The sequence below is a fragment of the Diceros bicornis genome, chromosome 4 (genome assembly GCF_020826845.1).
Source record: "Diceros bicornis minor isolate mBicDic1 chromosome 4, mDicBic1.mat.cur, whole genome shotgun sequence".
In the NCBI taxonomy this organism is placed as follows: Eukaryota; Metazoa; Chordata; class Mammalia; order Perissodactyla; family Rhinocerotidae; genus Diceros; species Diceros bicornis.
This window is the reverse complement of record NC_080743.1, coordinates 22,217,389-22,229,604: the sequence shown is the minus strand read 5'-3', so window position 1 is coordinate 22,229,604 and position 12,216 is coordinate 22,217,389. Positions and strand designations below refer to the sequence as shown.

Here is a 12,216-nt window from a genome sequence, read left to right as displayed (position 1 = left end):
TACTGAGTATGACAGTTATATCCTGTGTTCATCAGACATAAGAGAACATTGAATACAAGTAGAAATTACCTATGTTTTTCCAGAACCTCAGGCTTTGGTTAAAGAGAGAATCTGCCTTTGTTTATTAATTCAGACATATTCTATCTTAGTGATTTCCAGTCTTTTCAAGAATGAAGATCGTTTTTACAGACCAACAAGTAGTTCGTGCTTGTATGTATTTAGTATACTCTCGGTGTCTATATATGGACTCACACTTTGCAGTAATTCCATGGCCCTCAGTAGATTGAGGCCCACAGTTAGGGAAAAACTGCAAGCACAAGTTGGATATTCCAGAAGCAGACTGCTGAGATGGCATTTTGCTACAGGGTATTTATTGGGAAGCAATACTTGCAGAGAAAAGAAGAGGAAGCAGGATCGGGTAGAGGGAGAAGTCGAACTGATAAAGACCCCACTAAGTCTCAACCATCCCTACAGGAAGCTCTGAATCCTTTATAACTTATCATGCTGTGCTGAATGACTGGGCTTTTATACTCTAATTCAAGCAGTCATTGTATATAGGCCACCTGGGAACGGTGTGCCTTTGGTCAAGAAGGCCCTCTGAAGCTGCGGCAAACCACGAAGCTGATGACAGCCTTGGGCAATACGTTCTTCCTTGAAGGAGGATCTGGTGGCCCATCTTGCTGTTTACTACAGTTTACTCCTTGTGTCACTTGGACCTGCTCGTTCATATTTTTTCAGGGAGATGTTCCTCTAGGATTCTGGTGGAGTCTCTTCCTGAGGGAAAACTTAGAAGAGGAGTTACTGGTACAAATTATAGCCACCAACACTGCAGCTAGTTTTAGCACCACAAATGATGTCAATCTTCTCCCTCTTCCTTATGATCAAGGTGAATTAACTGTGCCAAGATGGTGACTCTTTTCCTTGCCTGCTGATGCCTGGATATAGGAAACTTGAAGTGCTCGGGGGTAGCCATGGCTTATAGTTCAATAGGATTCCTACTGTGTTACCTTGTGAAAATGTATCCTCTTTGGGAACCAGGACCTCCATTCTTGCAGAGCTCACAGTTTGTGAGGATGTAAAGTACGGGATCCTCCATAGAGACACTGGGAGTGATAATAAGTAGGATTCTGTTTATACCCCTTGGTTCTAAGACCAATGAATATTTCCTGTTAGAGACACAGTACCATATAAATGTCTTTGATTCAATGTATATACTTTTTCATCCTGTAGGATGGCGCCCTATCCTCATGAAGTATCACCTCCTAGCTGGCACTTTGCATCTTTAGCAGGCCATTCCAATGCTCTGTCAGGTTAGAAGCTTCTTGTTGTCCTGTGATATAACTATTAGATCCCATGAACATAGGCCCACTTCTATACCTTATTTGTTATAAAATGGTCCCCTGGTCTGACACAAGGTTTTTGAGATCTCGTATGGTAGATTAGGCATTTTGTAAGCCATTGGATACTGCTGCTAATTGAGGCCTGAGTATAGGAAAGCAACCCATTCCCAGAGTATATGTCATTTCCGTTAAACTAAATCTTTGGCCCTTCCAGAGTGAATTTGCCCCCAAGTGGCTGTATGGTCTCCTTGAAGAATGGCATCATATCACGGGCTCAATGTTGTTGCCAGTAGTTAATTTAGACTTGTTAAATGAGAACTCATGATGCCCATACATACCTTCTATCTCTCCCACTGTGCCCATTCCATTCATATGTCCATCATTCAGCACTGAGGTGACTGATGACCAAGACTTGTTGATGTCAACTTGCTGAGTCATTCTGTCTCCTTCCAGGTACTCCCATTATTGACCGTCTCTGGTAGGCGTTAACATTTGATATAAAGATCTTTGCACTTTGTGGCTAATGTACCCATCCATATGCCTCCTTCTCAAACCTTGTTCCCAGTCTTACAATCTTCTTCCTTTCAGGCGCCTAACCAACCAGCCAGGACACTCACAAATGCCCATTAGTCTGTACATATTCTAACCTCAAGCCACTTCTCCTTCTCACAAAGTGGATGATCTGGAGCACTGCCAGATACTCTGCCCATTAGAAAGATGTCCCCTTGCCATCTTTAAGGCACTCCTGAGTGAAGCTATAGTGCAGCTGTAGATAAGACTAATGAACTTAAAGTCATACCTTCCCAAATGGTGAAGGATGAGGCACAGTGAGCCAAAGTAGCTCACTCTAAGTCACACTGTCAAAGGAGTATATCCTTAGCTTACAGATTTCATTCGAAAAGAAGAGTGAAGTGACCCAAAGGTTAGGTATTTGGAAACAGTGGTGTATTCACAAATAAATGGAAAGGGTTCATTCATTCTTGTCAAGTCATAAAATTACCCCCAAATGAAAAGGTCTGAAGAAATATTATGGATGAAAAATAAATAAATAAATAGACAGTTTCCTCTTTTTGACAGTACACTTTCTTTTTAGTCAACTCCATAAGTTTACTTTTTTTCATCCTGCTTTCTAGATGTTTTTGTTCTTGGCCTTTTCCTTATCTCAGTCTACATACTTTCTTTGGTGACTTACCTACTTTCTGGGTCTTCACCATCTATTTATTGATGATTCACAAATTATCTTTCCTTAGCTCTAGACCTTAATACTCAATTGTGTAGTAAATATTCCTACCACAATGTCCCATAGGTATCTCATATTCATTGTATCTAAAAAGGAATTCCTCTTTCTTAGATATATTATATATACTTTCTTTCCACTTTTCTACATCTTCCCCTTATCTGTCTAGACTGACAACAATCTGTATCATCATCTTCTTGGACAAAAGTATGAAGGTACAAGAAATTGAGGTGGAAAAATAAATATTACATATGGAAGCACATTTTCCCGTGTAGTGCTTAAAGCTGTTATTTCTCCTGTCTGGCTGATCTGTTTCTGCTGCCCTCAGAAGTTTGTACTAAGTTGAACCATATAAAATTACCACTTTTTAAGGTACAAAATAGTCAAATGTCAGCAATTTCATGTAGTACAACCTAATACCACCTTTACTGTGGTAAGATGACTTCTAAAATGCTTTTATTTTTAAGCAGAGTAAATTCAATAACACTAATGCAAACTTTGAAGTTAATATGTTTCTAAAATAAAATAAAACTAAACCCTAGAGAAATAGCCTTGTATATTGTATTTTCAAGTAACTTTGAAAAGCTTTGCGGTCTGAGGTTTTTTATCCTGTAAATGTAGTTGATTCAATGATTCACATTGAAAAGAAAATTTGAAACAATATAGAGAAGTTCTAAACCACAGGCGGTAAGGCACAATGATTTTTTTAAGATCATTGTCAAGTCTAAGAACTTTATATAAAAATTTTTAAAAACGTTATAGTTTCAACTAGAAAATATTCTAACTTAATATCAGTCTTTGATGACTAAGTAGGAAGTGGTTACTTTAAAAAGTAGAGCTAGAGTATTTTAGAGTTTTTACTGATGTTTGGAAAAAAATATTTCTTTTCACTTCTAGCAAGTGATTTATTATACATAAGGCTTTTTGGCCTTCTGAATTTCCACTTTAGCTAACAAAAGCTTTAAATAGACTACTACATATCCTATTTTGCAAAAAGTGAAATGTTTCAATTATTGTAGAGTTGTCTAGCTCTTAACACACAGCATGTTCTGGCTAAAAACTATGTCATTTTCTTTAATGAGTGTAAGATGTGGAATTAGTGTTTTGAAACATTTTTTAATGAAAATTCTTGGTCACAAGTTATAAATTGCTGGTAATTCTTATAAGTGAAGGCTATGGCTTCAATGACTGTTTTGTATTCCCCTTAAATACCCATCAGAAATGGTTTGGAATTTGTGGGCCGGAAAGTCTCTGTCGCAACTACTCCCCTCTGCCTTTATAGGGCGAAAGCAGCCATAGAGAATAGGTAAACATGGGCATGGCTCTGTTCCAGTGAAACTTTAATTATAAAAACAGGCAGCCAGCCCTCAGCATAGTTTGCTGACTCCCACTTTATCTGATATTCTTTAGTAATTTATCTTCTGGCTATTTTTGCTTTCTACTTTATATTTTAGTTATTAGTTATTTCTAAATTGACTAGTATAGTGCCTTGTATAGGATAGATAATCAATAACTAATGAAGTAAAAATAAAATTTTATGCATTCCATCTTTGGGAAAATGTATGTCATTCCAACAACACTAATTTAGAATGTTCCTGCAGAATTGTATAACTTGAAAATAGATAGAGTTATGCACAGCATAACAACATTTCAGTCAACAACGGGACACATATAGATGGTGGTCCTATAAGATTAGTACCATATAGCCTAGGTGTGTAGTAGGCTATACCATCTAGGGTTGTGTAAGTGCACCCTAAGATGTTCACACACATTTCTCAGAACATATCCCCATCATTAAGCGATGCATGACTGTATAAGAAACTAAAGAAAAATATTGAGAGGAATCAAGATCTTAATAAAATATCAAATCAAGCCAAGAATAAAATTTAGTCATTGTGAGGTTTTAAAATATGTCTGCAAATTGTTTCACGTTCTTCCTTCCAAAAGGCAGAGTCTAGTTTCACTCTCTGAGTGTGGAGTGGACTTAGTGACTCAATTCTAATGAATAGGATATGGTAGAAGTGACAGTGTGTGACTAGGCCATAAAAGACATTGCTCACTCTCTTCCTTGGATCACTCGCTCTGGAGGAAGCCAACTGCTATATAGTCAGGCCCTATGGAGGCCCACATGGCGAGGAGGAATTAAGGACTCCTGCCAACAACCAGTGAGGAACTTAAGCTTCCAGCCAACAGTCTTCTTGGAAATGGATTCTCTAGCCTCAGTCAAGCTTTCAGATGACTGCAGCCCATGCCAAATCTTGATTGCAACCTCATGGAAAACTCTGAGCCAGAATCACCCATCTAAGCAGCTCTCCAATTCCTGAACCACAGAAACCATGAGATAATAAGTGTTTATTGTTTTAAGCCACTAATTTTGGGGATAATTTGTTCTGCAGCAATAGATAACTAACACAGCAATATAAAAGATTTCAACATTTGTTTTGAAATGAAGACGAGTGAATTGAAAGGAACAGAAACAGAAGTCATCCATATTTTTATTCTGAGGGTCCGTAGGTAAAAAATATGAATAAATTACGGTCATGTCTACATACACGTAATTTGCATTTGAGCACTTTAAAATTGAAAATATAATTTTTTTTCCTTGGCTCTTACTTGCATATGTGGTTTTCATGGATAACAGTTAAAACAAGTCATGACACCATAGTCTGTCCTTTTAAACAGTGCTTCTGCTGATAAGGAAGAGAGGGTTACAGGACAACTTGGCCCAACGCGTGTCTCTTAGCTGTGAGTTCTACAACTCACACAGCATTCCCAGTGCAAGGAAGCTCTCTAGAGATAGGGAGCTGGCTAGAACAGAGTCCTTGCAAGCAGATGAAACCTGCCAGTATCTTCTCTCTGATACAAACATGTAGATTCCTAACTCATCATGGATTAGGCTATAATGTTAGCCAGTTAAAAATAATTCATTCTATGAAACAGATCAAAAGAGTAGGTTTTGAATATAATTTTCTTCTATTCAGAAGAGTATTCTTCTATTGTACATAAGTCTCTTTTATTTGGCAGACAGAACAAAAATTAGATTCTGAATAGAATAATTTTTCAAACTATGTCTTCAAGCAGTTAGTGTACCTCCTCCTTTTTGCTGCCAAACTTCTTAAAAGAATAAACTACACAATTTCTTCCCACTTTCTCCTCACCTATACTCTCTTAACCCTTTGGCAAACTTATATCCAAACACACAAAAGCTACTGGAATTGTTCCTAGAGGTCACCACTAACCTTCTAATTGCCAAATCCTACGACTTTGTCTCCGTATTCATCCTTCTCAGTCCTTCCCACATAACACTGATTTCTCTTTCCTTGGAACTTTTCCCTCCTTTAACTTTCTTTGGATATTCCTGGTTCTCCTTCTGTCTGATTCTTCCTTTTATCTTCTCTTCTATCTCTTGCCTCCAAAGAATCTTCATTAATATTCTCTCCTATTTCTCTTCTGCTATTACTGTAAGTACTGCATCATTCTTATGGTTTCGACTGATTTTTCTATGGACTCACAAATTAATATTTCAGGGTAGACTCTTAAGAGCCACAACTGTCCCATGGCTTAATTCATCATCTTTCCTTTAACGCTCACTTCTCCCCTGAGCTACTGTTTGCATCGTGACACCATTATCATAAGTCATTGCACTTAACCTAGACTATTATAGCTTCTAACTCTTTACCACATTTTCTATTTTTTCCCATGTCCACACACTGAACACAGTGTTGTTAAATTACTGTCCATTCAGTACAGATATAATCACAGTCCTCCTTTACTCAAACCAACAATGATTCTTCTACGAACACAAATTCTTCTGCAAATACTATAAACACAAATGTGTCACTTGGCGTTCAAAACCCGCAATAGTATATCACCAACATATCTATCCCAGTCCATTTCTTACACATGTCCTGTATTTCATACAGTCTGGATTTGCTTTATGCTTTCTAAATGTTTTATCATTTGCTACCTCCCACCTTCTATTCAGATCATTTCCTCTACTTTGAATACATTTTCACCATTTATCTTGTTAACATTGAGCCATACCTCAAATACTGCCTTCTCTGTAAAGCTTTTCCTTATGTTCTCAACCAGATATAATCTCCCCTGCCTTTGTATTATATCAGATTTTACCTTTTCTTCTCTTAACTTACAGAAAATATGCACTTACCTTACTCAACTCACTAGATTATGACCTCCATATTGTATTTTACCCATCTTTGTGTCCTCCACAACTCTTAACACAGGGCTTATTACATGGACAAATAAATATGTGTTTAATTGTTTTCTTCAGATCATTTTTCATTTATTGAACAAGTTGATTTGCAATCTAAACCAAAAGTTGGTTCAGTGCATTTTATGCCATCTTCCTTTATAAAATGATTTCTGTGAGACTGACTTTTATTTTTTATTTTCATTTATTTATGTATTTATTTATTTTTTTGGTGTGGAAGATTGGCCCTGAGCTAACTCTGTGGCCAGTCTTCTTCTTTTTACTTAAGGAAGATTGGCCTTGAGCTAACATCTGTGCCAATCTTCCTCTATTTTGTATGTGGGACGCCACCACAGCATAGCTTGATGAGTGGTGTCTAGGTCGACGCCCGGGATCCAAACCCATGAACCCCAGGCCACCAAAGCAGAGCACGCAAACTCAACCACTATGCCACCGGGCCAGCCCAAGACTGACGTTTGAATAGGCCAGTTGAGCTAGATTACAAAGTTTTTCAATTTTATGTCAACATGTATTTAAATTCACTGTATTATTAAGATAGTACTAACTGCTGTAACAAACAAATGTAAAATTTTTTGTTTACATAACATGATAGAAAGTTATTTTTGCTCATGTTAATAGTCCAATGCAGGTATTCCCAAGTAACTCTCCCCTACGAAGTGATTCAGAAGCCCAGGTTCCTTCTTTCTTGTTGCTCCACCATCTCCTAGATAGAGCCTTTAGCACATGTGATAAAAGAAAGGGAAAATCACCTGTTTCTCAGGTAAATACATGTCAGATTTCATCAATTTTAAAGTACACATTGCACCAGTCACCTTAGGCTAAGTTTTGCTGCAGTAAGAAACAACCTCAAAATGTCAGTGGCTTACAGCAACAAAGGTTTATATCTTACTTGCACTCTGTCCGCTACTGGTTGGCTGTGGCTCTATTCCATCTCCTCTGCATTCTGAGATTCAGATTTCAGGAGCAGCTCCTGTCTGGGATGTGGTTGGCCTCACAGTAGAAAGAAAAAAGAGACTGGGATTTAAAAAAAAGTGGCACATGTCACTTCCACACACAGTTTTATGTGGTCAAGGTAAGTTACATAGAGAAGCCTGATATCAGATGGAGGATTATATTCCTCCCATTGACGCTGCAAATCACATGGCCAAGTCTGACATCAGTAACATAGGGATGCATGGTCCTTCCATGGAAAAGAGCAGTGAATATTTTCAACAATAATACAATTGACTACAAATTTTTTTTCTCACATTTTAGTATCTGTGAAATTGGAATGTTTCTTACAATCATGGAGAATTACAATTACTGGCAGAATCTTTTTTTCTCTTTAGAGATACAAAAATAATGGTGCATCTTAGAATCAATAACATCTTAGACTTAAGGAAATTTGGTAGGCCTCAACTCTACATGTACTGATCTAATTCGCTTGTTGATTTCCAAGTAGGTGGATAGTTTCAAATTAAAGAGTTATATAGATTTAAAGAGTAAATAGATTTAAAGCCTGACTAGTTCAGATTCTTTACCACTGATCTAAACCCTTTTTAGAGTGCTTATTTTCAGTTCTGTAGTAGGGACAGCTATAAAAGCATTAGAAAAAATTGAGTGACAGGAATTTGCAAAGAGGAAAAAACAGAGAAATGGCCAATGGAATAGAATAGAGTGTTTAGAAATAAGCCATGCATAAACGTTATAAGAATGGCACCACAGATTTTTTGGATCTGACTCCAAAAGCAAAGGCAACAAAAGCGAAAAAAAAAACAGGTAAGACTACATCAAATTAAAAAGCTTCTGCACAGCAAAGGAAACCATCAAGAAAATGAAAAGACAACCTACTGAATGGGAGAAAATATTTGCGAATCATATATCTGATAAAGGGTTAATATCCAAGATATATAAAGAACTCATACAACTCAACAGCAGAAAAACAACCTGATTAAAAAATGGACAGAGGATCTGAATAGACAATGGATTTTTATTCAACCATCAAGAAGAATGAAATCTTGCCATTTGCAACAACATGGATGGACCTTGAGGGCATCATGCTAAGTGAAATAAGTCAGACAGAGAAAGACAAATACCTTATCATTTTGCTTTATATGTGGAATATGAAGAAAAATAAAAACCTCATGGATACAGAGTACAGATTGGTGGTTGCTAGAGACGGGGTGGGGAATGGGCAAAATAAGTGAAGGGAGTCAAAAGGTACAAACTTCCAATTACAAAATGAGTAAATTGTGGGGATGTAATGTACAGAATGATGACTATAGTTAATAATACCATATTGCATATTTGAAAGTTGCTAAGAGTAAATCTTAAAAGTTCTCATCACAAGAAAAAAAAAATCTGTAACTATGTCCGGTGATGGATGTTATCATTTTGCAGTGTATACAAGTATTGAATCATTATGTTGTACACCTGAAACTAATATAATGTTTGTCAATTATACCTCAATAAGAAAAAATTTTGAAAAAAGAATGGAACCACAAATCAATGGGAAAAATAAACATTATTTAGTATATATAGTGTTTGGAAAATACTATATGGATCACTGTGTGCAAAAAATTGTTAGATCCTTATCTTACACTTGTGGAAAAGGTGGACTCCAGATGAATTAAAGACCTACATAGAAAAGTTAATACTAATAGAAAAGAATGCCCATTTCCTCATGACATAAAGGTATGGAAAGGCTTCTTAAATAAAGTCCAGAAAATACAGATCATAAGGCAAAAAACTGTTAAATGTGACTACATCAAAACTGAGAATTTCTGTCAATGAAGGATGTCAAAAATAATCTCATAGATGATAGATGATGAGAAGGAATTTACAATATCTAAAACCAGTAAGGAGTTTATACTTTGAATATATAAGAATTCCTGAAAATCATCATGAAAAATATAAGAAACCTCGAGAGCAAAAATTGAGCAAAGGATGTGGATAGAAATTGCAGAGAAAAAGTGCAAAGTCCAACAAGTATATGAAGAGAAGTTCAGACTTGCTAGTTATCAGAGAAACGCAAATTAAAATAACAATAAGCTACCACTCTATACATAAACATAAGCCATTATCCTAAGTTGTGTATATCATTCCCTTGTTTGTTTTATGCCATTAACAATAGACTATTATTATTTGTGTTTTAAAATTTTGCATAAAATGGCTTTATAATGATGTATCCTTTGAAAAGGATGTATGTTTTTTTCTCACTCAACATTATTTTCTTAAAAAGTTTATCCATGTTGATACATGTAGGTCTATGTGGTCCATTAATTTTAGCTGGTGTTGAGTTTTCCCATTGTATGAATAAATTTAAGTTTATCTGTTTCCATACTGATAATTCAGATGATTCTACTTGTATACTTAAATAATACTGCAATGAACATGTTTCTGTGTATCTCCTAGTGTATATATGTGAGAGTAGAAACCCACGTAAACAATTAGAAATGAAAGTGCTAGGTTAAGTGCATTTTCAATTTTACTACATACAGTAAATTACTCTCCAAAGTGATATACAATTTATACTCCTTCCTATGTATGAATTATTTCCCCACATTCTAGCCAACACTTGTGGTGTTATCAGATTTGGCATGTTTGTGTTAGACTTTTTGAGATCCTGAAATAGTGCAAGGGAACCATTTTAAATCTATGTTCTCCAACTTTAAGTTTCATTAAAGATTCCTTGTGGATATGGATGTAAGCCAATGAACTGCCTATTTTCCAGTGAGAACCTATCTCTTCCAATTATGCCCTTTTGACAGACTGCACCTTCTAATACTTATATGAGGGGTGACAAACTCAAATGCCCTATTGGGACCAGGCAAGTAGTATAAAGAGAAATGGGTCAGTATAAGAGGGAAGACTGATTGGTAGGGACTGTGGTGAACTAAAGAGTGCATCCAAGTAGCAACTGCTACTTAGATCTGTCCAATATTTGCCTTTGAGAATGCTTGCCTGCACTTGCTAGGTCATCTGAAGCTAGGAATCCTATAAAACCTTATATATAAAATCTTTTTATATAAAATATCCAGATTTTTAAATCTTAGCACCCAATTCAGTGTTTTTTTAATTAGTAAGTGCATGTTGTGGGCTAAACAGGATACTTTTGTAGGTGATATTGCTCTGATGTACGTGAGCAATATTGGGATAAGCCAAATGGGCCTACTCCACTCACTCACCTGCATTATATGTGTTAGGAAAAGGTGTTTATTCTTGGATCAAAACTAGTCTGTGTTCAGGTTCTGCTATTTTGTTTCTTGTCTCACAAAAGAGTTCTATTTCATTGTTCCTGCTCAGACTTGATTAAATGACCATTGATCATTGATTGCCTCAGGGTGAAAGTGTTCACTGTCTTAAATTTAATGTCCATAGAAATAAATTATTAGATTACTTCCAACTGGATATAACCACTAGTGTTAGCATAATTTTTAAGACTGTAGACCAGTGCAATAGAAATATAATACAAGTCACAAAGGTAATTTTAAATTTTCCAGTAGCCATATTTTAAAAAAGTAAAAAGAAACAGGTGAAATTGATTTTAGTCATATTTTATTTAAACCAATATATCCAAGCATTATCATTTTAATATGTAATTAATGTAAACAATCATTAATTAAGAATTTGGATTCTTTTTGTAGTAAGTCTTCAAAATCTGGTGTGTCTTTTCCATTTACAGCACATATCAATTTGGACTAGCCACACTTCAAGTGCTCATAGCCACTTAAACTCATCCATACTACTTAAATTCATCTACCTCAGCAAGCTGCTTAATTCATTTGCCTTGTCTGTAAAAGGAGACTCAAGATAACTCTACCAAATACGGCTGTTGTGAGGATTAACCCAGACACAGAGAAAGTGCTTAACATCTGTTAGTGTATCCATGATCACCAGATAGATAGATTGATCAATAGGTAGGTAGGTATATAGATAGATAAGAATGTAGATATATGTAGATAAAATCATGCCCCATGCATTAACTTCAGTTAGCTTCAACACAGCAAACCATTTTTTCATGACTCAGGTGCCTTCTCTATGCTAGTATATATTATTATATGATAATCTGTTTAAGCAGGGTCTTTGCTTGGTAGCTATTGAAAAAGATGTTTCATACATCTTTAAACAGAAGTAGAAAATAACTTCTTCATAATTAAAGACTGTCTGGAGAAGGATTATGCTGTTGTTGTAAAGCTTGTATACTGCTTGAAGTAGACTCCATAAAGACAAAGGTAGATGAACCCTGAACCTTGTTCACTCGGCAACAATGTTACTGATAGCCTTCTTTCACTTCTTCCAGCACACCAAATTCATTCTTTGCTCAAGCTATTTACTCTGCCTGGAACACTCTTCCTCCTTTCTTTGCTTGGCCAGCTGGCCTCTTCTTATTCTTCAGCTTTCAGATTAAATGTCAGGCCTCAGGTTTA

The 12,216-nt window shown here is 36.1% G+C and overlaps 1 protein-coding gene across 1 annotated transcript in view; it reads left to right on the top strand.

The window, feature by feature from the left end:
* COL24A1 (collagen type XXIV alpha 1 chain) overlaps positions 1-12,216 on the top strand; it is a 343,739-nt gene that overhangs the window by 191,793 nt on the left and 139,730 nt on the right. The window lies entirely within an intron of this gene.